The sequence below is a fragment of the Archocentrus centrarchus genome, chromosome 15 (assembly GCF_007364275.1).
Source record: "Archocentrus centrarchus isolate MPI-CPG fArcCen1 chromosome 15, fArcCen1, whole genome shotgun sequence".
In the NCBI taxonomy this organism is placed as follows: Eukaryota; Metazoa; Chordata; class Actinopteri; order Cichliformes; family Cichlidae; genus Archocentrus; species Archocentrus centrarchus.
Genome location: NC_044360.1, coordinates 12,329,820 through 12,356,601, shown reverse-complemented (window position 1 = coordinate 12,356,601; position 26,782 = coordinate 12,329,820). Strand labels below are relative to the sequence as shown.

Here is a 26,782-nt window from a genome sequence, read left to right as displayed (position 1 = left end):
ATGGCATGAATTGTGGCCAGTGGAACCAGTTGGCTATACTCTCTACTCAGGTTCAGCCAAATGCTACAAAACTGAGTAGCCAGCACTTCACTGTGCAAATAGACAATGACCCAAAGTATACTGCAAAAGCAACTGAAGAGTTTCTCAATGCAAAGAAATGGGATATTCTTCAATGGCCAAGCCAGTCATCTAATGTCAGCCCAATAGAGCATGTTTACTGATGACAAAACTGAAGGCAGAGAGAACCACAGAAAAACAGCAACTGAAATCAGCTGTGGTTAAGGCCTGGCAGACCATCTCAAAGGAGGAAACACAGCATTTGGTGAAGTTCATGAGTTGCAGACTTCAGGCAGTCATTGACTGCAAAGAATTTTCAATCACGTAATGAAAACCATCCTTATATTTAAAATTATGGGCACTTGTCCAATTAGTTTTGTGGTTCTAAAAATGGGGGACTATGTATAAAATGGCTGTAAATCCTAAAAAAATTAGTGCAAGTTTCTTTTTTTGTAAAACCCCTTGACTTGCCTTATGACAGCTGGGATAGGCTCCAGCTCCCCCGCAATCCTGGAAAGGATAAGCGGAAGAAGATGGATGGATGGATGGATGAAAAACCCCTTGAATTAAAGCTGAAAGTCTGCATTTCAATCACATCTTGACTGTTTGATTTAAAATCCACTGTGATGTACAAAGGCCAGACTACAAAAACTGTGCCTTTGTCCAACAAATTATGGACCTAACTGTACAAAGAGCAAAAAAGTCCATGCAGGAAGCGAGACCACTGGTGAAATGAGTTGAGTAGGGGGCTGCCAAAAGAATGAGTATAAGCCATATGGCCACATTCATTTGTTCAGAGGGGCTTAAAACAGTCAGAGGGAGGAAAGTGCTCTAAGAGGAGTGCTCACACACATTAATACAAGTTGCATTGTCTCATTGATCTGAAGGAACCTATTCGAAAAAAGAAACACCAGCTTTGGTCACGAATGTAAAATATACTTAAATAGAAAATAGCTTTTTTTTTTTTTTTTTTTTTGCATAAAAGGTTATCTTCACTTCACTAAGCATGGATCATTCAATCAGTGCTTTAGCAGCATAAAAAGACAAAATAATTAATTATATTTAACATTTTTTTTTAATTCTGGAAAGGTAGGAATGATAAAACCTTACATTTTATAATGTGTTCTCTTTCAGAGGATTTCATTTAAATGTCTAAAGTGAACTTTAGCAACTGGCTTTGAGCTGCAGGTCAGCTATCATGGTGGAAGATGGTGTCATGGGTCAATACAAAGGATTGTCTCAGGCTTAACTCACCAAATAATTTGTGGAGGTGAAATGTCTGGAGGTCACCTTTCAGCAGCGTGGCTTTTGGTGTCCCTGGAGTCTACTCGGGGTGCACAATTATCCTCCTCCAGCCAAATCATCGCGTCTAGAAGGCAGAGAGGAAACAAGGGTCAGAAAGATAAAAGAAGAAGGAAAGAAGATAATGTATTAAAAACATGTCCAAATTTAGAAGTTAAATACATATAGCACATTCAGCTTTGTAGCATTTTAACTGAAGGTCAAGCATTAACAGGTGGATAGTCTTACACTTACACAACTCACTTCAGTCAAAAATCCAGCTTTTCTCACCAGAAGTGAAATCTTTCAGCTTTAAAAGTAAAGCCAAATGTCTTTATACTAAACTGAAGTAACTAACTTAAGTCTGTTTTTCATATATATCAGGCAAATATCATATTACTCTTCAAAATACCTTGAAATCTGTTACAATGCTAAAATATTTATTTATGCTTTATTTTTGCAATATATTGTAATCAAGGATCTGCTCATGTTATGTGGCTACCATTCCCCACTGGATAATATCTGTCAAAGGGAAGAATGGCATGTCTTCATGTCTAGGGAAGTGTTCATGCCTTATATAGTCTTGGTCTAGTAGAGTTACTTGCTGTACATAACTGGATCTAGCCAGGGGCTAAGGAAGCAGACCTTCTGAGAGCTCATTAAAACAGTCTTCAAGTCTTAAGAGACAAATATGAATGTACTACAAAAGAATGAGCTTGCCATTAAAAATAATCAGAAGTAATGGAGCAGTTCCCAGACTGAAAAAACATTTATTAAAAACGGAAGTCATAGCTGGAAAAAGGGTTACATAGAGGAAGAAGGCCACGGCACAGGCTTGACACTAATATTCAAACAATTCACAAACACCTCCAGCATTGTGAAACAAATGAGTACACTTCTCTCATTTTCGTGTTACATACAAATTACACCTCAAAGGTCAATCGAGGAAATATTTCTTTTCTAATGGGAAGTTGCATGATATTTCTGAGCAAGGACAACTCTCTACAGTGACATCTTTTTTTAGTAACACTGACATTTTCAGTGGCTGCATGAAGACAAAAATGAAAACAGGCAAAATTTAAATAAAAATGAACAACTGTTTTATAGCATTTAAAATGAGATATTCTAACAAGATGGAGTATTTCATCCTAATACCAACGACCCTGCTTGGCCTATCTGCTTCACAGTTTAGCAGAGTCTGCAGGGGCGTTCTCAAGTGAGACTGAACAATTACCATTTTCAAGTTTCCACTTTAAATCTGTAACAAGACTTGATCTGAGTCTCAGTTTATAAGAAATACCCTATAAATGAAGGGGCTTTTCCCACAATAATGTGAAGTGGTAATTATCCAGATAGAGAATGTGGATGTACAATAGCTCATTAGCACTCTGTTACAGAGATGTTTTATACAGTACATGTGAAGGGCACTGCTTTAAAGTAACAGATAAAAGGTCAAGTAATTATATAAGTTTTAGTTCACAGTCTGAATTAAAATTGTTCTGAAGGAGAAAACTGTGAATCGTTCATGTTCGAAATGCAACTGTGGGCCTTATGAAAAGAAACTCATGTTTAATTAGCAGACCTTTGTTAAATTGAAGAATAAGCATTCATACACCAGGCGCAGGCACAAATCGGCAAATAGAATTTAAAAAAAAAAAATGACAGCATCGTTCCTGATCTCTGCTATGTTTTGTTGTTTTGCACCAGCTGGTTAAAAAACAAACAAAGCAAAAACTATAACCTACTTAGCATTACTGCATCATTCAAACATAAAAGAATTATGTGCTTGAAAAGACAAAGTTGATGTGCACTGCATATAACATTCGCAAGAAAACATCTGCAGCACTTAGCAATCAAAAGCAATCAGTGTATACAAGAATTCATCACATACTGCAGCAAAACTTCTAAAAGTTAAAGTGAGGAAACATTAAGTTAGACTTGTGAATTCAATTATTATCTGCATGCATTAGAATCGCCAGCATATGCCCATGCTACAGTATTGTTTGATCTGTAAATTTGGCCAGCTGATAGGCGTTTGCTTGACATCGTCATGACATCATAATGTTTCATGAAAGTTTTGTGGCTATAAATGAGTTGCTATACAATGCTTTTCTAAGCTTCATAAATGCTACAAATGGGCCATTTTAGCCCAGTTGTAGGTGGTTGCTAGGCAACATAATATCCTAACATCTGCTATAGATAAGAACCTTCAGGGACTAAGATGTACCTGTGCACCAGCTTTGGTTGCTTAATTCATGAACATGTAAGAGGTGTTCACAAACAAACACAGATATTTGTTTTAGTAAAATATCAGTTAAAACAAAATTTTGTCAAATGTCAGATTGCCCTAATAAACATGTAAATAAATACTGTATGTAACAGTTAATCTCTACATTTGACTTGTTTGTATGTTGCAGCCAACTTTTAAAGTCAGTCTGTTTAGTAGAGCTCTTTGCAAATAGGAATTTACAAAGGGTAGACAGATAGAACTCTGGATGTATTATGAAATAGTAAAACCCAAAGAAACAAACCACCTGTCATACATCTGACATGTATTAAAGGAAGCACATACAGTATAAGTCTAATGAGTTCTGAGAACAGAAAGGACTGAAAACAGAGAATGTGGCAAAACTGCAGTGGCAACAACTAAAACACGAATGTAAACTAGTGCAAATCTCATAAATCTATCACTCATAGTCCCACATCTCTCTTCCTCCTAAACTGAGCCCCTTATCTCACCCAGCTTTGGGCCAATATAAATCTACAAGCAACCCTCTTCAAATTTATTGGCTGAAAATCCATTGATATCACTTTTCACTGAATGTTTATCCTAAATTGTGAGTGCAGAAAAGTGAGAACAACTGCACAGACCCGAGAAAAACTACCCTTGATTAATGTGTTTTAGGATTTATATTATACAAGTTAAATAGCGAGTGTCGGGTTAATTTAAGAGCCTCAACTTTTGCTGCTCTAAAAAATGCTGCAAACGACTTGGTGTCCACATGCAAGGGTCTGCAAGAGCCTCACTGAGTGTCTTATAAATGTATGGAGGAGTGTATATTGTCTTCAGCTGTAACACTGCATATAGAAATGTGTAGGAGAACGGCAGTTTGTGTGAATGTGTGTGTGAGAGAGCCAGAAAAATAGACATCCACAGAAAGACAGAAAGAAACAGTCTGTTTCTTATGGTTGAACTGCAGTTGAGATTCAGCCAAGGTCATCCTCTTACTTATGACATACATGGAGCCAGACTGAGCCTCTCACTTGGACGCTCTCCATCTGCTCCCACTGATAAGACTGGCTACTTCATGAGCAGCAGACAGACACCACAGCTCAGTATTGTGTATGATATACAGTAGTAATGTGATTAAACAACATTAGGTTTGTCTTGGATTGCCATAAACAAGACAGACAGTATATGCATGGCATCAGCATTTAGTATTATATCTTCATTGTAAAATATTTTAAAATGCACAGGGGTAAAAATGAGGGACTACTCTGAAATTATTCCTGAGTTAAAGGAGCTGTCATGCCACAAAGGTGGGCATGGATCATCTGTTAATTGGTTTATGCATATCAACTGTGCAAACTCATTTGCAGGCTATCAAAGATGGCTGAAAACAGCTTAACCAAAAATAATAAGACCTTAACTGGACTATGCAGGCTGCACACATTCCACACGCTTTTCCTCAGTGTCTTCTGAAGCTCATGTGAAATGGGAGAGGTTAATATGAGTGCAGCTGGCTGACCAGTAGAGCTGCTCTGCCTTCTCCCGATCAACACTCAGTCACCGTCCTGTGAGCTAAAGCTTGCTTTAAAATTTATGAGAGAGAAAAAAAAGAAAAGAAAATCTTTCTGACATATCAGTGAGGACAATGAGGATTTTTCTGTAAGCCTTCTGTTTTCTTGTGCTCAGAGAAGCACATGAATTCTAGATTGGTTTCGCGAAGGCCAGCAGCAGCTCTAACAGTAATACTGTATGGGTGAGACATTAATGCCAAAAGAGATTAGAGAGGCGCCATGGTTGTGGCAGTCTTTAAAAAAAAATGCATGACAGTGATTATAGATAATCTGTGTTTAAGAAAGCAGCAATAAACCAATAAAGAGTCATCTTCACTGCCCTGTGAAGTTTTGTTTTACACATGCTGAACATAAATATGATTGGCAGTCCTCTGTCAGTTGCCTTTCCATAACACATCAAACAAATAGGATGTTGTTAAATTGGACTAATAAGAAACAAGGCTCCTGTGTCAAACCACAAAAACCTTGACACCAGCCTGACCACAGGCATAATGTTTTCTTCATTAAAATTGCATGCTGTTAAAATGAGTGAATTTGTGAGCCATCTGCTAAAACACCGCTGTGTCCTCACACACACGCAGTGGTCTTGTAAAGGGCTAAACTCAAAACTTCAAACAAATGGCTAAAATCCAGGCAAGCTTCCCTGACGGCGAGAGGTTCATGGACTGATCACCATAACTACAGCTGATGATCTCAACATGCGATGCTTCCTGTTAAATGAGCCTTAGCCCATGGAGGTGGACCAATTGGCAGGAAATGAGAACAAATTGATTGGGAAACAGATGGAAGAGAAGCAGCAACTATAAAGCCCATGAGGCTTTAAAGGAAGGAAAGAGTTGAGGGTTGGAAATGAAAATGAGACAGAAAGAGTGAGAGTGAGAGCAAACAGCATGAAATAAAGGGCAGATACAATTTAACTGTGGGACATAACGTTTGAAAGCTTGGAAGAGAATAAAGAGATTCCACTTTCAAATCAGAGAACTTAGACCTGAGATCTAAATTGGTATCATGTATTTACTAAGAGCAAAAAGTGCACCTTTGAACTGTGGCATTTGCTTTTCGGTCAGTGACACATTTGAAGAAAACTGAATTTCATCTGCTTCATGAACTTAAAAATATTGCAAATTATCTGCATGATAGTTATTTGCTGTGTTATTTCCTTCCAAGAAACGAGACACGAGAGGAAAACAAAGAAGCCTTGAAAATTTGCCAAAGCATTCTCACTCGCTCACATTCGTTAAAAGTCATCTCTCTGAAGTGATCCACACAGAGACAATATCTACACTGTCTGAGCCAATTTTTAGACAGATTTAGGATTCATTCAGTTTTCGTTTTCAGATATATCAACATCGATGGCAGAACAGGTCTTTGTGACCTTCCAAAAAACTACATGAATGTGAGACAGTTAAGCTCTTTAAAGGCACAATCTGTGATCCAAATATAAACGTAAAGGTCACTCTCACCAAAACTCAAAAGGAACCTGCCATGCACTCTCATATCAAAAGATAACAAGACTTGAGCATTTCTGATGTTTGCACTGGCAGATTTTTGCTTTTATAAGAACAATGTAAAGTAAAGTAAAAACTCACAGGGGAATTTCACCACTATTAGTGTTATGGAGCCTGTTTAGTTTGTATAATGAACACATATGTGCACTCAGGCTTTTGTGCTTTACCCAGAGCTCAGTAAATCAGCTCATATTAACTATTTGCAGATAGCAGTATTGGCAAGTAGAGATGACAGCTGGGATAGGCTCCAGCACCCCTAAGACCCTGAACAGGATAAGCGGAAGAGGATGGATGGATGGATGGATGGATGGGAGAAACACCCTTCAACCATGTTAATAGTGTTATGTTGCCTAGTTTGTCCACTAGAGGGCACTCTGCAATTTCTCTGTTGGCAACACATGTTTGGAAAGCCACAAACAACGAGCTGATCCAAGCAGAGTCAATGGGTAATCCATGACTTGTTGTGACAGTTAGAGCCCAACCAATACAGGCACATATTGATACCAATACCAATATTTGGCAATTAAAAAATTTGTATCATGATATATCAGCTAATAATTTTATCTTTCAGTCACACAAAACATAAAACAATTTCTCTGATATTTGTTATGTGTAGTTATTTGCAAGACCTTACTAAAATAATATGACAGTGCAGTTTAAAAATAATTTTGTATTATTGTCGCTACAAGATTACTTGTTTACGCTCCACTCAACCATGCACAGATTAGCTGCTTGTTGTGTTTGTTGCATTCCAAGCATGTGCTACCGACAGGGAAGTTGCAGAGTGCCCTCTGGTGGACAAACTATGCAACATCAACGCTCACAACATGGCTGAAGGGTGTTTCTCCCGTCTCTACTTTTTAAATTTTCACTTATCAGCCATCTCGGCAAATAGTTAATATCGGCTGATATATTCGGTGCTAGTGACAATAAAAGTTTAAAAAAAAAACTGCATTGTTATATTATCTGACAAAGACTTATAAATTACACATTACAAATATTCGCAAAGTCCATTTATGTTTTCTGTGACTGAGAAAAAATATAAGCAGTTACATTGGCTTTTTAAAATCACCAAATCCTATATTGATCAAGCTGTTCATAGCAGGCAAAAGAGACATACATCAACAAAAGTAGCAGGAACACTCATATTGCAAACATGAATTTTTACAGTGCAGAATTGAAAATATACAATCACCTCTGCAGTGGCAATAGTGTTGATAAATAACAACATGTGTTTGTTTACTCCACGGGGTACTTGGAGTTTTCTTTGGCCTTTACATCTGATCCAGGTATTTCAGAAAAGTTACATACACTGAAACCACAGCTGATTTCACATGCAATAAATGGCTTTTGAATACCTGCTGGGTTGATAAAGCTTCTATACTGAATGGCAAGTCTCAAAAGAAAAAAAAAAAAAAGAAGCTTTTACAAACTCAGCAAATGACTCATGAGCATTTTGAATTGAAACTAACAAGTACACAGAAAAACTTGCACTTTCAAGTGTTTATTTAGCTGGATTCAGTCAGTCAAGGTCAGTGAATTAAAAAACTGTGGCTCTCTATATAATTTATAAAGCTAGAGCAGCACACTGAAAAAAACCCAGGATATATAGCTGGTAAAGAAAAATCATATTACATTAAGTCATTTAGAAACGATAAAAAGGATAAAAAAAAAATAAAAATAATTATTTCAGGAATGTGCCACTTCACTGTGAATTACCTATAACTTGAAGTGAGCCTCTGTACTAAAGGATAATTCAAGCCATTATGCCATGAATTTAGATGTGCTCCCATTAACAGCCTATTGATCCTAGTGAAGTAGACAGTGTCAGATAATGACAGCTCTAAGCCAAGCCAAGTCAAATTACAGTCAAATATATTCATATTAAGCACTTTAAATAAACAGGCTGTTTGCAAAGTGCATGAGTCATCAGTGGAAGGATGGGACTTGCATGGGATGAGGGTAGTTATCTGCCCAGAGTGTGAATTAAAAAATCCAAACCTGGTCTCCACATCATTAACCCTTAGTAGCTACTCTGACCTTAGATGTTCATTTGATCTCAACATGTTTTGGTGAGTTTGGAAGTGGAATGGGATGAGTCTGTGTGTGTGTGTGTGTGATGGGGGGGTTGGGGGTGACCCTTTGATGTTGTAATGCAAATTTTCTTTTATCTCTCGTGGAGCATTTGAGACCGGGCAGGCTGTCCAAAAACTCAATTAGAGATACTGTGAATGTGAGCTGACAGCATAAGAGGAGGCGTGAGGCACAGAGGTGTGAAGGATACAGGGAAAAAAATAAATGTAACTATTAGGACAAATGGGACCACTAACTGAGCAACAAAAACAAGAAAAATAGATTTTTAATGTGAAATCTGGTCTATTTAACTACAGAAGAGAAAAAAAACAAACAAAACAAAACAGAGTTTGGTAGCAAGATGTCCAAGAACAAACCCATTTTCTGTTTATGACTGACTCTGAGTCTATAGCATCCAGCTGGTGTACAAGTAAACTTTTCACTGACATTCATGTTAATGGTTAGTATTGCCTTTGATGGATAACGGAATGCAGCTTGCTTGACAAATGATGTGCACCCTTGCTGCAAAGAGTGAAATTCTTCAGCCCATTTATCCAGCCACCATCCAGGGCTTCATCATCACAAATACCACAAAGTAGCATAAAAGAATTCGGAATCCCAAAAGCTCAAAGCTCTTAACGTGCTCAATCAGCCAAAACTGTGTGGGTTGTTGTTACTTCCTTGATGAAGTATACTACTGTACCTTAGAAACAAGGTGGAAAGAAAAGGAGGAATGGAAATAAGAAAAAGGATGGAAGGAATGCCAGAGAAAAGAAGAGGCAGAATATGTGGGTGTGTGGTTTTTTTTGTTTTTTTTTTTTCCATTTATTTGCTGTGTATATGAACAGGACTGGCAGGTCCTTCTGCATTCTTTGATGACACTGAAAAGATGCACCACAGCTTAGGTGAGAAGAGAGGAAAGTGGAAAGCAGAGGAGGTGGGGAGGAAAAGAAGCACAGGCATGGCTTTTTACATTAGGCCTTTCATCTCTCTTCTGCCATCGGTCATCAGAAATGGGAGAACATCGACTCCCAAACACTGTGCTTCATTCCAATTCCATTTAGCTCACAACTGTTTGAGAAAGAGGGCTATATTACAATGTCCCGAAAGGCACAAAAAGAATTATTCATGCACAAAGGAATTCAACTGCATTGTTCTAGTGCCAGTACCAACAAAAGAATATTCTAGGATTTCCAATAAAGATGGTCTTCCATCAGACAAAAGCTATTTCTGATATTCACCTTGCTAGACCAGTAATAGTCATGAAATACTTCCTGTGGAGTGTCATGAAATAAATAAATAAAGGGAAGAGGTAAAAAAATATGGGTAAAAGGCTGGTGCTACAACATCAGGAGAAGGATTTCATTAAATCTACCCCCTTGATCTCTTTAATCAGAGCGCACTCAATGTCTCACACAAACAAACATATAGAAAAAAGAGATTCTTTTCTCATACATCTGTGAGACATGGTGGGTGATTTTTTTTTAATATGTTATGGCCATAATTAAGCATGTATAATGCTGAGAAGTGTTTGTGTTTTCAAGGAGTCACTTCAGAGGGAATGATATGTTTACTTTACATTTAGAAATCATGGGAAAAAAAACATCTTTAGGCCATTTGTTTGTCTTTTCACGAGTTATTTGTCCAGTTTGACCTTTTAATGCTGCACAAACAGCAAGTCATAAACAGTAAGGGGGACCCCCAAGATCTTCACTGCCAGAACATATTGGAAATGAGCAATAATGGAAATGAGATCTGTGCTGTATTTGTGGAGCGTTTTCAAAGTGAAGTAATAAGGCAGTAATAAAGCCAAAACATGCGCAGAGAGAGAGAGAGAGAGAGAGACTTCCTGATGAAGTAAGAAACTGAATCAAAAACACAAACTGTAAAATACAATTTTATAGTAATTCTGATCACAGTAGAAACTATCCTAAGAGAAAACACTGATATAACAGTCAAAAGGTGTTACTGGTGATATAAGCATTAAAAGGTCAAATGAACCTTGCATCAGTTTTCTTCAATGCAAACTTTTCAGTTTATAATAAAATAAATTATTAAAATTTACAATTTCTCCCAAACTGCAGTAAGTTACAGGAGCTTCTTTGTCTGCTCAAACCGAGGCTCATACTGAGGCAGCTGGTTTGTGACTGACTGCATTACTGCATCACTGTGCACGTGTTGCACATGCAGGAAAGGGACTGGCTCATAATCGGACATATGTGATGTATAGTCTATGTATCAAATCTGGATTTGTTCTTTAAGCAGTTAGTTTGGCAAAACCATAGACTGTATAAAAGATAAACATAACCAACATGATATTACCCAGTGATGAGAGAAGTCCAGTTTTGAAGGATGGTGCAATATTAGATTTCTGGAGCCAGAAGTGACCTTATATGGACGAGAGGGTAATACTATAATTTCACTATTTATTTAATTAACTCTGTTACAAACCCCCTCCCAGCACCTTTAGAGGTAATCTCTTACATACAAATACCTGCGTGGTAGCTGATATATAACATGTAGCCTGTTCAGTGTTTGAGGGGTGCTTTATTTAAAAAAATAAATCAAAAGAAGCACCATCACCCACCAGGACAGAAAATCAGTTGTTGTTGATAATCTGAAATACACGCAGCATAGGCTGTGGAATAATGAGAGGCAACAAAATTACAAAAATGCAAAACACTATCAGAACAAAACGCATTAGACAGAACAGCGTAACAACCTTATTAACGCAACACAAACTGATTCACAGTTTGATGTTTAGAATGACAGTGGCATTTGCTCCTTCTTTGCTCTGCTGGAGCAAGAGTTCATTTTGCTTAGACTGACTGTGGGCTGCAAGTGACAGCGGTGAATTAATGGTTCATTATACCCTGTGTAAGCAAACGGTGGGCCAGTGATTGAGCAAAAATGCATTTGCACACACATCCAGGGCCAACCATGACATCTCCTTGAGTATTAAAAAAACAGTCAGACACTCATAAAGAAGAATTTAAAAGCACATGCGGAATCCTACTTCTGAAGAAATCTGAGACCTAAAGAAAAACTCAAGCACTCATAATCATTCATCATAAATGCGATACACTGCTTGCTCAAACTTGAGCTAAATTAATTTTCCATTTTCTTTTCATCCAGGCCAGTCGCTTGAGTCCACATGACACCTTGCACTTGCCATATGTTCAGAGGTGCAAAATCAAGTATAACTGTAAAAAAGTTAGGACACTGTTGGCTCTGTGGGATGGCTGGTGTTGGAAAGGATATCATTAAATTTTGATAGACAATGTCAAAAATATTTTGCTGGCTTGGGATTAATAAAAATAAAACTGCACAACCGCAGAACGTGTTGAACATGCAAATTCTATTGAGAGACATATCGCTGGTTTTACTGATGATGCGCTTTGGGATCAGTTTGTTTCTTTCACATTAGATGTTTTCTGTGGTTCTGAACTCACGTGGCAATAATACAGAAGCTTTTTTAAGGTTTACACATATGAGTCTACAAAACTCTCAACTCCTGTGTCCACGGATCACCTCAGGGTGTAAGTTCAGCCAGGCATCACAGATTAGAGTCTAACTTTTGTAGTCAGAGTCTAACTTTTGTAGTTGTTACTTTCAGGAGAGTCATTTATTCTTTGTATCTTTTCTTATTCCTTCCTGTCATGACCCAAAGGAAGAGCAGGTGTGAGTTATCAAATTAAGCAAAGTTATTATAAGTTCCTGGGAGAATGTAAATTTCCACTGCACCACACCATCCTGTTTTGTTTTGGTTTGGGTTTTTTTTTCCCTCTGCGTTGTAAAAAGCTTAATATCAGTGGTGACATATAATACATCAGGAGATGTTTCAGTCTTTCAAACTCCAGAGAAAAGGAAGTTAAAAAAATACACAGCTGCATTCAGACAGGACATATGAGCGGGAGCCGCTGATGTGTAGAGGTCTTATGGATGTACAGCAGCCTATCTGCATATGTCATTCTGATGGATGGAGCACAAGCAGAGATCAAATGACCCTGCTGCTTAGCCAAGTGTTGTGTTAAGTCAGGCTACATCCCGTCGCTTCCACTGTTTTGAGTGTGAACACGCTTGTTCAATTACATCAAGACCTGTTAATGGTAGTGAGGGATGATGTATTTGCATAGAGGAATGGGGAGGGGTGGAGATCAATGTGAAGTGTGCATGAAAGATAAAGAAGAAGAACAAGAAGTACATGCTGTAAGCCTGTGTACTAGACTAAAAAAACAACCAAAAAAAAAATCTGTGAAGATGATGCCCCCAGTAGCACTCTAGGAGTAAATAAATTCAGCAATTATTAAGAGATGAGGCATTTTTTTATTCCACTCCCTGCATTTCTCTGAATTATGCAACTATGAAAAAAATACTCTGACATCAAGACCTCCAAAGACTAAAGATAGTACAAGAGAGGTAAATAAAATAACTAACAGCTAAGCAAGAGATTTATCAAAACCAGCCCCCAAAATCTCCTAATAAGTGCACACTCACAAAGCAATGATTCAGCAACAATACGACATAAAAAAAAAAACTTTGTTGTCATACTTTGTTGTCAACTTTGTTGTCACTTACTACTCTTATCATTCACGGCATATTGTTAATACAAGAATGAAACTCAAAAACAGAGGTAGAAACATAGTAATTATTTCCTTTGAGGTATTACATTGTTGCCGTTCCAGTGATGGGAAAGCAATGATAACAAACTTACATAACTTAAGAGAAAATGTTTATGCTTTGGCAGCAGTCAGGTTTTCAAATTTGTTCTGCAAAACAAAGAAAAGTGACTGCAGCTCCAGGGGAAGAATGTCTGCCTTGCATGCAAACATCTGCACTATGAATTGTCATTTCATTGTTTCCATGGCGCTTTGAACCATTTCTTAAAGACACAAAGGAATTCTCCCTGAAGCTCTCCTCCTCCTGTACACCCAAATAAAGTAAGATTAAATCAATTTGCTTGGTTAAGCCATTTTTAGTTACACTAAGTACTTCACTGTTGTCTGCACCCATGCATTAACAACAGTACACATTACAGTCTTTTGCAGGAGAGTTGATAAGATGGTCCATCACAGTGTACTGTGTGTTGTAGAGTCTGTGTGACAGAGCTCTATGAAATGCATTAAAGTTTAATCCTGCTTAAATGAGCACGCCCTCTCAAAGTTACAGGGCTGCGCATTTTTCTGTACTAAAATAATTATTCAGTAAACAGCATCATCTAAAACATCTGTCCAGACAATCCGTTTCACATAAATAACCTGATTAGAACATAACTGTGTTTTAAGCATTTTGACAGATTTCTCATTTCACCCTTCAGGTACTCTTAGACACATTCAGTGGTGAGACAAATAAATCTTGGTTTAGACACCTGGTGCTGCAAAGACTGAAAGAGTCAAAACACATGAGGAATTTCAACCGTCTACAGAGTCTCTAGCTCTCAGTATTCATGCATTGTTAATGTTACTGTTCACTGACAAAGCATTACAGCACAGGCCAAGTGGTCGAAATCCCAACTGCGCCGAGCCACTAGCAATTAAAACACATAGGTCTGGCAGTAATGTGATTAACGTTCTTCACATTAGCACAAGATAGTTCTTGGAAGTGAACCACGGAATTAGGAAGGAGCCCAAACATTGGATTGTGAACAATGTAAATAACCTCTGCCACATCCTGATTATGATATATGGAAATCAAAGCAGTATGCTCAAACTTGCTGCCAAAGCTGAGACACAATAAACAGGGTCATTACCAAACCAGGGAAATTACTCAGACTGTGTTTCACTAGCTCTCCAAAGAACGGTCGATCATTGTTAACTTATTATATCACCTCAGATCCTGATATCCAAAGTACAAATAATAAACAGAGAGACAGCAAAGAGGTCACAGGGGTATCCGTCTCCCCTGGTGGTTCTCACCAGCTAAGGATTAAGCAGGATGTGACTGATGTAATGATAGGAGCTTAAGGAAAATGAGGAAGATGACTACAAACTCTTAACTGCCCCTTCGTGCCTCTGTTGAAAATTAGATTTAATGAGATTATTTTAAAGCGCTTTAGTGAGACTAATCTGGATAAAAAAAAAAAAAAAAAAGTAGTTAAGTAAACATGAACAGCAGGAAAGAACAAAAAGGTGGCTGATCCTGGAAGAAAACTTCAGGAGTACTCAGGCTCATCAACAACATGTAGTCTTTTAATGAAATACACAAAATCTTGAAAGAAGAGCTGCAACAGTTTACCCCACCGGCTGAACGCCTTCTGTTATCACACTTCCAGTATCCATTGATATTTTTTTTTATTATTATTCAAAGCTATGCATGGGATTATAACGTAATTATAGAATTTAATAAATTATTATATGGCAGAAGAATTTGTTTGCAGGAAAAATAGAGTGCCAGTGTAAATGTAATTGTTGTTTGAAGTCAGTTCATCTCAGTGAACACACAGAACTCCTATTCCTATGGTTGTCTGTGTCTGCCAGAGTAACATTTATTAAAATTACCACAGCACCAAGATGCAATAAGTCTGCTGCATTTCTTCCAAAAATATGAATATGAATAAGTTCATACGATTCCAGAATCTTGTACAGGAAACATAACAAACAAACACGCACTCACAGTGTTGTGATCTCAGGCTGCAGCAGGACAGCGTCTCCTCTGCTCCACTGGCGGTGTGTACACAGAAAACAGAAAATTCCAAAGATCCAAACGAAGTAAGATGTGAGCCAACATCTTTTGTGCTGACTTATAAAAGTGCTGTTCGTTGGCTTGCTAACTAATCTAAAGGTAATGTTGCCTGCCCTTCTTGTTTTCAGCTAATTTCAATAACACAGGTGAGCTGGAGGCAGCATTACTGCTAAAAAAAAAAAAAAAAAAAAAAAAGATACGTGTGATATGTTTTGAATGTGAGAAAAGTTAATCTATATGAGAATAAATATTTTTGACAGTAATACAGAATGCCTGAGATGCAATGTCATGCCAAAAAGGCAACAGCAAATCTGCACTGTGCCTCCTAATCTATATGAACACAACATCAGCTGTGCTCCTTCATCCTCCTCAGCGCAAGCAGGGTTGTTTGAAGCAGCAAAATTCCCAAACTAAAACTAAGATGGCGCCTTCCTTTGTGCCTTTGCCAGCCCTGCTACAACGCGACAACACAAGCCCATAGTGTCCTTCGTCTTCTTTGTTTGCCTCTTTCATTTGAAGAGATTTAAACTGAGCTCGTGCCAGGAATCCAGATGTATAAATCAAGCTGAATCAACCATTGAATTTTCATGTTTACACTATATTTTTAGCTGACGGAATATTGATAAATAATGTGCTCCTGCAAGTCTGCTGTGTTGCCTCTGTATGCAATAAATATGTTCAGCCTAGGTTATGATTACATTTCATCAGAACACAGAGGGTACCAAGCCAATAAACAGTTTCCTTTTTTAATACCAACATTACCCTGCCAAAAAACTTGTATGGAGACTCGCACTGCAATTCCATCCACCCTCTCTTGCTTCTGGCCTGCTCATCATCCTAAAGACGCCACTAAATTTAATGTACTATGGCTGTCTAACTCTCCCTCATGTCGATTCATTTCTATAATACCTCCAGAATCTGTTGAGCTCTTTCTACTCTGGCTTGATATTAGATCGAAGGCAGACAAATACAGTTGCACCTCTTCTTTCACAAAAATATTTGATAAGGTGTGTGCCCCGTGTTAGTTATTTCCAAGGGTTTCCACAGCCGACAAGGATGAACAAAAACAGACGACTGCTCCTAAAGCCTTGTCCAGTGATTCATGTCACTGCACTTCTCCAACAAAGCTTTCATGTCATGCCAAGTTACACACATTCCTGCAACAGACTTGAGATTATTATCACTTTGCTAAGTGGAAGTAATCCCTGGGTAGGTGTTATATATATTAAGATCTATTAAGTTTTATACTGTGCTGTTCACAAAACGTAGAGGAATGAAAATACCACCGAGGGAAAACAGGCATTCCTGGATTAAGACTAAATCAGAACTGTTGTTCTGCATTACTTTCAGTAGCAAAAACAAATGTTAAGCTTACATATTTTTTTTTTAACTAAACTTTTGGGGCTGTGCACTCAAAAAAAATCTGTCAGGGTGACTAAAATTTACATAATGCAGAGTCTTATGGTCCTAAAATAAAACCGTTTTTTTAATTTTAAGAAAAAAAATCTCCAATATAAATGAATCACTGGAAAGTTCATCCAATACTTCCCACACTATTGCACTTTTAGCTTGCTTTGCTTTCATCCTGCTTTGCAGTTCATGCCAAATCAGCATGATGGGGTTAAAGTCTGTAGACTGTGTTGGTGTTTGATCATTTGAAACCTACCATAGGTCTTTACTTCCGAAGCTTTGGGTCATTATCTTGCAGTTGGATGAATCCCTGTCTATTTAGTTTTGATACCTGCCCTTTTCTTACCATTCTGAAAGCGATAAATATAGTACTACTTTCTGCAGTGCAGTATTATCCTAATGTTGCAATAACACAATTTGTTCTGACACCGACTGTACAATCAGCTAAAGTGGAAGCACTTGTAGAGATTCCTACAAGCTTTTAGAATCATTTCACTTCCCTTGCCGCAGGAAAGTATTGCACTACTTTCCATTTAGAAAAACTTAAAATCCCCATAAAAACAGTGCACATCTGTGTCCATCTTGTTTAATTCCAGTCTCAGCTTTCAACCTGTCCAATAAGAATACCTCACTGGGCAGTAAAAAATAATAAAGTATTGAACCAAACACTTCTTTACCGGTTCACTGACAGTATAACAAATTGGTGCAAGTCTAAAGAAACAAATACAAATACACTTTTGTTGCTTTAGACGCATGTAAATGTCAAATGCCTGCAGGCTGGGGGTCTTTTTGTCTTGAATTAATTCCCCTCTACAGAGTTTAGCCCAAGGGCTTGCTCTACATCTTGCCCTCACCTCATACAAGTTCTGCAACTGACTGTTTCTTTCTTAAATGTCAGTCAAACAGACGAGAAAGGTAGATTCAAAGACAGGCACTGGATTGAGGTCCCTTCAAGAATGGCATAAATTGCTGCTCTCAGACCTGCTTCAGGGGAAACATAAAGAAGTCTAATGAAGAGTTTTTCACTTGACTTTACTTTGAACATGGATTTTCAACTTTAACATTTGGTGAGAGCTCCGAGAAGTGATAATACTGAGATACGCATAAAGCTACACCAGAGGCAACCTTCAATCATCATTTAAAGTGCAGTTTAAAAAAATGTTGGGAATAAGTGAATTAGTGTTATACAAACCAGGTGTGTAACAACTATGTCATAACTGTAAGATCAATATTTGACCCATAAAGCATGACTGCAGCATCTGCTCCAAAACTATTAAGCCATTCTTCTTCTTCCTCTAGAAAAATGTATAATAGCCCAGAATGCCATTTACAGCCTTGAACCTGGTACATAGTACTATATCCTTCCAATCAAACTGTGTAAAAATCAGTGTTGGCATGTCTATGCAAACTGACACTACTCATGAAAATCACAACACATCAGACATCCAGCCGAACCCAGGTGCAGGATTTTAATAAATGCTGCGGTTTTCTACAGAAGCACAGGTCAAACCTTAAGAATAAATATTACCTCTAACAGGTGTGCACATTGGGTAATTTACAACTCTAAATCCCCCTAGAAAAAAAAGCCCCATGTGAACTTTTCAGGACTGTATAGCTTGTTTACCACTGTCTCTCTTATCCTACATGCTGCTCCTTGAGTAGTTTTTTTTTTTTTTTTTTTTCTATGTGTTCATATTTGGAAGAAGATCACTCAGCCTGTTTTAGTTGTCCAACAGGTGTTAAATGAAAGAGAGTAAAAAGAACCTATTTACTTCATAGATCTAAAGCAGCAGCTTAAGACACATTAGCTAGATGAGGAGGCAGGATGAATGTAGATTAAACACATTTGATCTACAACCCCAATACCCAAAAAAGTTGGGATGCTGTGTGAAATGTAAATAAAACCATAACGCAATGATTTACAAATCTTATAAACCGATTTTTTTTTTAATTCACAATAGAACATGGAAAACATTTCAAATGTTTAAACTAAGAAAATGTACAATTTTAAGAAAAAACTAGGTCATTTTGAATTTGATGGCAACAACACATCTAAAAAAAAAGTTTAGACATGTTTACCATTGTGTAGCATTCTTTCTTCTTTTAACAACCATCTGTAAACATATATAGGATTCTAGCTGCTCATCAGTCCTGGGTCTTCTTTGTTGTATTCAGTTGGTGAAAGGTCTGGACTGCAGGTAGGCCAGTTCAGCATCCTGACTCTTCTACTACAAAGTCATGGTACTGTAATAGCTGCAGTATGTGGTTTAGCATTGTCTTGCTGTCTATGCAAGACCTTCCCTGAAAAAAACATTCTCTGAATTGGAACAAATGTTGCGCTAAAATCTATATGTACCTTTCAGCATTAATGGTGCCTTTTTGGATGTGCAAGCTGCCAATTCAATAAACACCAATTCACCTCCATACCATGAGAGATGCAGGCTGATAATAAGCCAGATGGTCTCTCTCCTCTTTACTCTACAGGACACGGTGTCCATGTTTTCCAAAAAGATTTTCAACTCATCTGACCACAGAACAGAAGTTTTCCACTTTGTTTCAATCCATTTTAAATGAGCTTTGGTCCAGAGAAAATGTGAATGTTTCTCGATCATTTAGTGATTTCATGACAGAACCATGCAGTGCTGCCTGAGGGCCCAAAGATCACGGGCATCTAATACTGATTTTCGACCTTGCCTTTTGCGCACAGAGATTTCTTCAGATTTTCAGAATCTTTTGATGATATTGTTTACTGTAGATGATGAGATACTCAAAGTCTTCACAATTTTATGTTGAGGAACATTATTCTGAGATTGTTCCACAATGTGTAGATGTATTTTTTTGCAGTGAACCTCTGATTATATTTACGTCTGAGATCTGTGCATCTGAGAAGCTCTGACTTTCTAAGATGCTCTTTTTATATCTGATCATACTGCTGACCTAAACTAATTATTTGCATAATGTTTTTTTTTTGTAAGCCTCACTTTCCCAGCCTTTTTTTGCCCTCTTTTCATGTAAAAGTTTAAACTGAGTGTGTGTGTGTGTGTGTGTGTATGCGTGTGTGTGTGTGTGTGTGTGTGTGTGTGTGTGTGTGTGTGTCTATATATATATATATATATATATATATATATATATATATATATATATATATATATATATATATATATATATATATATTATTTGGAATTGCATTTGTATAAAAAAGCATGAGGCTGAGGTGATTTCATAAAACAACAGGAAATCTATCGCTACACAGGCAATATTTTTTACATTTCTGTCACTCGTTAAACCTTTAGGCTAATCAGATGTGGTTCACCCTTGGGGCTTTTTTTTTTGGGGGGGGGGGGGGGGGGGGGGCACAAAAGGTGCAGAGCTAAAATAATTTATGTTAGACAGTTGTTCACCTCACACAGCCTCTGACATGATTTGGAGATGAACCATTACAAATCCAAAAAAATGTTGTTTTGTCAGGATATGAGTGCCTGGCAAACAATTTGCCCCACTTGACATGAGCCTGATGAGCTGGATTACAAAAGCGAGAGAGAGTCATGCAGAAACAAAGAACTGAATTTTTTTTTTTTTTTTAAAAAAGGTACAGCAGCCATTTTTCAGTTGGAACGTGCCAAACATTTCATGGTAAAATACTAAAAAGAACTTATTTACTGATAAAATCTGACAAGCTCATCGTGACAGGAACCAAATCTTAAAACATCATATACAGTAATCTAACTTTGTGTTTGAATGATTAGACTTCAAACACTTCTCATTCAGTTTTAAATTAGGAGATCCTTGTTGTGACATTAGCAAAATAGGATTCCTCTGTCATCATTTCAGATAATGAAAAGTTTCCAGAAATATATCTGCCTGAGCATACTAAGTGCTCAGGCAGATATACTATAAGACTGCACCATATGCTGATTGGAACATAAATAGAAGAATTAATGAAGCAGTTGTTGTTGTAACAGCTGTTTGTTTACACATACATCTGTCTCAGACACAAAAATCTTCATGCTGAATTTTAGATATACATTAGCTTTATTACATAAGTGTTTATATTTTAATGTAAACCATCCACTTACTATGTATAATAGCATTACTTCAATCTCAGCATGCCATTAGTAGCCTATCATTGTCGTGGGGGGTGGTCTTAAGGCTGGTAAGTGAATGGTAGGAGAAATGGTGGTAATGGTGCATTCAAATGTTTCATGTTTCATTTCAGCACAGGATGCGTCTGAAATGCAGTTTCACCTTTTCACAGCAGACATTGTGACTTGTCACAGTAGGAAAAGCACAGGTGACTCAGTTCCATTATCTGTCCCAGGAAGTCATGGCAGGTAAAACTGTGGCAGGTAAAGCAGTAATTCACCTGTGCTTTCCCTAGTGTGAAAAGTCAAAATGTCTGCTGTTAAAAAAAAAGTTTATTATACTATAATTTTTGGTTGTGCTACATCTCCTTTTCACTGTGCGCTTGTGTCTATTTCATCGTGTTTGTGCATGTGTGTGTTGGGGCAGCGGCGCGTAGCAGACAGGTAAGTGCATACCAACTTGCAGTGTTACTATGAGTGCAATAAAAGGTGCTGAGGGGTGGGAACTGACCTGTGCATTAGCAGATCACCCTCTTGGCTCTACAGGAGCGATATTGTTGAGTTTATGCAAAAGGAAATAAAAGTGTTCAAAGCTGAGAACACAGTCAGACTCAGTTTTCATCTGTAAAGAACAAGAAAATGAAAGAAATTGCAATTTAAGTAAAATGCACTGAATTGTGACAGAGTGAGTGGTATTCCTGCAAGCTGAAAAATTGTATAAAATATCCTGCTGCCAGAAATCATTGTCACTTTGCAATCATACCCCCATAAAAGCAAGCTGCGTAGCTCATAGTGTTGCCTTAATGATGAGAAGTAGCATTCTTCAGCATGTCAGACAATATGTTTGATAAGTCTGAACATTCAAGCAGGTAATTTTGGCAATTTAGACCATTGTACATAAGTGTTTTATATCTTTTGATGAAAAAAAAAAAAGACAGTGAGTGCTCCATTGTCAGGAAAATGTGTAGGCGTGGTCTTTGGAAAATTCAGCAGTGTGGGAAACAATACAGAGTAACATTAGAAGAAAAATATCCTTAAAACATCAAGACACTCTTTCTGTAATGAAAAAAGTGCACGGTGTCCTAGGATTATTGAATAGCTTATTTCAGAGTTTGCTTTGCTCCTAGAAGTTGAAGTATTTCACATTGTTGCTTTCTTTCTTCTTTCTTACTTACACTCTCTCCTCATCCGTCATAGCAGTTCGCCCAGAATTACAGGTATCAAGTCTCTGCTCTCTAAACGAGTCCCATATTTGTTTATTTCAGGATTATTAGCTGTTGAATATTATGAAACCGAAGCCAAAACAAATGTGTAAACAGAGGATAATTGCCATCTTATTAACACTTGAAAATGGAAACACTAATCTCCACATAAAATTTTATTAAGATGACTAACCATTCAGCTCACATTAGCTCAAATGAGTATAAGGAGCATATTATTGTTAAAACTTTCTTCAGTCTGCATTTACTTCAACGTTCGAAAGCTACAAAACTGTGCTGCAGAGAGGAAACAAAAGCACACCGTATGTTAGAGTTTAATTTACAAAGCAATCTTTACTGTAATCAATACCGTGTGGAAGTATATTAACTCAGAATAATAAATAAGCCCTCAATGACAACAACATTAATTGGAACAAAGGAACATATGGATGAGAGTTTGAGGCCAGTCCATGCAAATTCAAACATCTGTCATTGTCAAATTTCTCCTCTCCTGTACCCGTCACTACTCTCTGACATTTGAACTGGAGATCCATTCACCGTTTGTAGTTTCTGACTCATACATATTGCACTGGCACTCTATTACTGGCTGTTATCGTGTTCCTGGTCTATTTTCCCCACTCCCTATGCGTACAGTAAAGCGATCTTTTGACTCAAATGTATCCCGCAGGACCTCCCCTGAAAATGATGGAGGATAACTAGTTATTGACTTATCTGACAGCAACTGGCAGAATGCAAACATAAGAGAGCAGTCGTATTAGGCATGAATCTGAATTCCCTCAAGTGAAGTTTGGCTTTGTCAAGAGAGTGTGAGGGTATAAACGAGGCAGTGACATATTACAGCGGGAGCAAAAGAATGACTGAAAATTCAGAGAAGCTGAGTGTATCGTAGCGTGTGAGCCATTTGCAAACATGTATGGAAACACTCGTGTCTACTGTATTGCAGAACTGCCAGTTGACTCTTACAGTAAAATTTACAGCTGACACATTCACCTGTAAATTGAGCAGAATTTATATACCTAGAGAAAGCATGAACTACCTGCACTCTAGCTCTATAAATCACTCTTCATTTCCTGGCTAATGCCTGACCCTTTAACTATATGTCACCTGCATTATCTTGAATTGTGTGCGGATAGTTGTGTGTTGAACATGCACAATATCCTAAGGTAAACATACAGCAGAATTTTTACCAGCCCTGAAGTGAGGCCCCTTATTTCCAACTATACGGGGCTGCCCAGCTAAGCTTATGAAAACTAGCAGAAGTCAGTGAGTGATGATTGTCAGTTTAACACACTTATGTTGGCTATAAAAACCTCAACCGCATCAACAGAGCAATACTGTAAGTAATATAGCCCTGGGAAGCCAAATAAATGCTTGGTTAATAACATGTTATTTCCATTAAGTGCCAGTATTACCATGATCAAACCCCTTCTGTAGGCCTTGTATTTGACTGCAGACATAAATATATTTTTCTGCTTTAAATGTCACAGATGTCACATTAGGTGTCTGAAGCCAGTGTCTTCCCAGCATTGAGTCTCTGAAGCAAAACAGGCGCTATGAACCTGAGACAACAACAGTAGCTGCCCAGAGAGAGCCGAGACAAAGACAAACAGGCAAAGCACTCACTTCATAAGGCTTTACTGTAATCACACCCTCCAGCAGCCCAACTACTCACTCGAGGAGCAAGGGGAGATGCAAGGGGTGCGAAGCTGTTTATGGATAAGATAACTAAGCAGCCACTGATTGACACTCTTCTATCTGAAGCTGAAAACACCATTTCCCTCAGTTTTAGTGATTACCAGCAGCACACAGTTTGGTGCAGTGGGCCTCTCGAACCGAGACATTTAAAGGCCATCTACAAGGAATTTGTGTTATTGTTTTAATAATTGAGCTGAGATGGAAAAGTTTCTGCCCATGTGCTGTCTAAAGATAGACACTGTTCTTTGCTCGGTTGTGGTCTGTGTGGCTGTGAAAGTGGATTAAACAGGCTTTAACATCAAGACGAGCTCTAATGAAACCCAATGGGGGAGTTAGCCAGCCTGTTTGGCCAGCTGACTCCTGTAAAATACCCATCACTGTCTCCTATTTTCTGCTCTAAAAGTAGACTGGTGGTGCCAGTCAGAGTACACTGCAGCCTCAGGGTTTTACTGTTATACTGATGCCTTTGTCTGGATCATACATTATTTATTTCATCTAATATTCTGCATTCTTGTGTTTCTTTTTCATTCTGCTGGTAATTTTTTTAATTTATATACACAACTATCTGTACCAGCTGAAAACATCTGGCATGATTTAATTAAAAACGGAAATGGATGAGATGGGATTTATGTAGAAATCTGTCACTGTTTTCATATGGATTTTTACAAACTATTTACAGAATTCTTACAGGAAGTCAGAGTTTCCAGTGTTGATTCTGTGCTCAGCTAATCAAGTGTTTGAAGTATTGCCATACAGGTGTAAAAGCAGCATTGATTTTATCAATAAACTTTCAACAAGTCCGAACTATGATCAAATTGAACTACGGTAAACTACAGAGGATTAACACCTCACATCACTCCTATAAATACTTATAAATGACAGGCTAACCTCATATCTTGATTTTTTTTATATCAGCAGATATCACGAAGCTGGGAACCTACAAACAGAACAACAGGTGCAGAAGATAAAAGCAAAGACATTTTCATCCTCTCTGGAGCCATCTAGACTTAGCCAGGGTCAGTAGTACTATCCTCCACCCACTGCCCATTTGGAAAAGACATAATGATGATCAATACAACAGCAGCACCATGCACAACAAAACCATCGATCAAGAGGGGAAAGCCTGAAAAAAATATTAGCCAACCAATATTGACCAGGGCACAAACAATACATCACACAATGAAAGCTCTATTGCTGTTCACCTTTCTCTCTCATGTGTCTTTTTCCTTTTTGTGAATGTCCTCGCCACCTTTCTCCACAAAGGAGGTGACGGAAAGTCATAATCATCACAACACATTCCTGTTCAACCTTTAACAGAACCCGTCACAGACCCGGCATTGACCATGGTGTGGAACTTGACGCCCTGTTCCTTAACAATAGTTTTGTTGATATATAAATATAAAAACATGCTGGTTGTGTTGATACATGAAAGATATTAAAATGTTAAAACTATCAAGGTTTACGGCCATTGTGAGCAGTCTGTGATTCGTATACAGGTACTGTGGTGTCAAACTCACACTCTGGTTTCTGTGATGAATAACTGCTGCAGTGGGCTGAAAGAAAAATATTTGCACTATGGCACAGATGCCATTCCCTCTGCTCTTACTCATTATCCAGTGCAAAGTGAAATGTCCCCTCACTGAGAGGGAACATTCCTTCACATTGCCATCTATGGACATCATAAATAAACAGTCACCCCAATTAATAAATGCCTTCCACTTGCCGTATAATGATACAATTAATTTGCTTCCCGGTCCACAGCAATAGAGAAACAAATTTTTTATATCCGGAAAGCAAATAATGATGCATGTGCCACGAGACGGAGAACAGGCTGCGCAATAAGAACGACCTCTTTTGGTGGCAATGGTTTTCTTTTTCTGATTTTTTTTTCCGAACTTCTGGTAATTCGAGATTTTACTCATGATAGGATTTCGTGATTTTGATAAACTTTAATAAAGCATAATGCTTCAGAAGCCACGTCGTCTTTTTATAGGATAGACATGTGAAGAGAGCCAAGGGTTGGGCAGGATGCTGAGCCGGCGTACAGCAGTGGCACTTGTTTTCCCAAACTTGCATCTAAACAGAAGCAGATCTAAAACGAACTTGCATTACTATCCTGAATATGACATGTTCGCTTTGGAGACATGTGCATATAATAATTTTATATATTTTCTCTGGAACTTTAAAGTGAAGCGTTGTGGGACGAAAATCGCTCCACAATGAAGCAGCTGCAAATCGTTTCTGGGAGGGGAAAAATACTTTTCTTGACAAATTATTTCCAAAACTTTCGCTTTTTGTCTTATTCCCACCTACCTCACATCATTCACGGATGCGCGCGGTCAAAAACGGCACAAGTAGATGGGGAAAAGACAATCCAGTCAAACTTGTCACGCGTCCATGTTTGGCACAGCAGCAGTACGGCAGTCCAATCTAATCACATCTGAAGCGCTAACGGTACTAAGATAATGGGGCTCGGCACCTTCTACTGTCACAGAGACGTGGATTGGGCGGCGATGTAAGGAGCACCGCGGGATCTCCAAGGGCGCACGGAGAGTCACTGCGTCGGGATTGGTCAGGGCAGCCGTGACGCACCGGCAGGTGGCACACCCGTGGGATAAAAGAAGTCCACATTCATTCATAGACAATAGCTCTGGGGAACCGTAGGGAGTCATCGCACACAGCGGCAGATTGCACTGACAAAAGTCTATGTAAGTCATGCAAGATCATATATAGTCAGGTTCCTCCATATTTCAGACATGTTTGTCAAACTGTCATAGCCAAAGGTTCAAGTTGTTGACTTTTACAAAAAAAATAAAAATAAAATGTGTGTGTGTATATATATACATACCTTCTTTTTTATTTATTCTTTCAGAACTGAGTGCTGCAGTTCTAAAATAATAATAATAAAAAAAGAATCAGTTCCTCTGCTAGCCATTTTAACCGCAATGGTGCAGAAGGGTGCAAATAAATATCT

General features: G+C 38.0%; 1 protein-coding gene across 1 annotated transcript in view; it reads right to left on the bottom strand.

Annotated features, from left to right (window-relative positions):
- Positions 1 to 26,237, bottom strand: part of chrm3a (cholinergic receptor, muscarinic 3a) — a 102,677-nt gene extending 76,440 nt beyond the window's left edge. The window contains exons 1-2 of the mRNA XM_030748626.1: positions 26,122 to 26,237; positions 1,312 to 1,426 (exon numbers count right to left, since the gene is read on the bottom strand). The gene's annotated coding sequence lies outside the window, so the exon portion shown is untranslated. The remainder of the gene's footprint in view (positions 1 to 1,311; positions 1,427 to 26,121) is intronic.
- Positions 26,238 to 26,782: the final 545 nt, after the last annotated feature.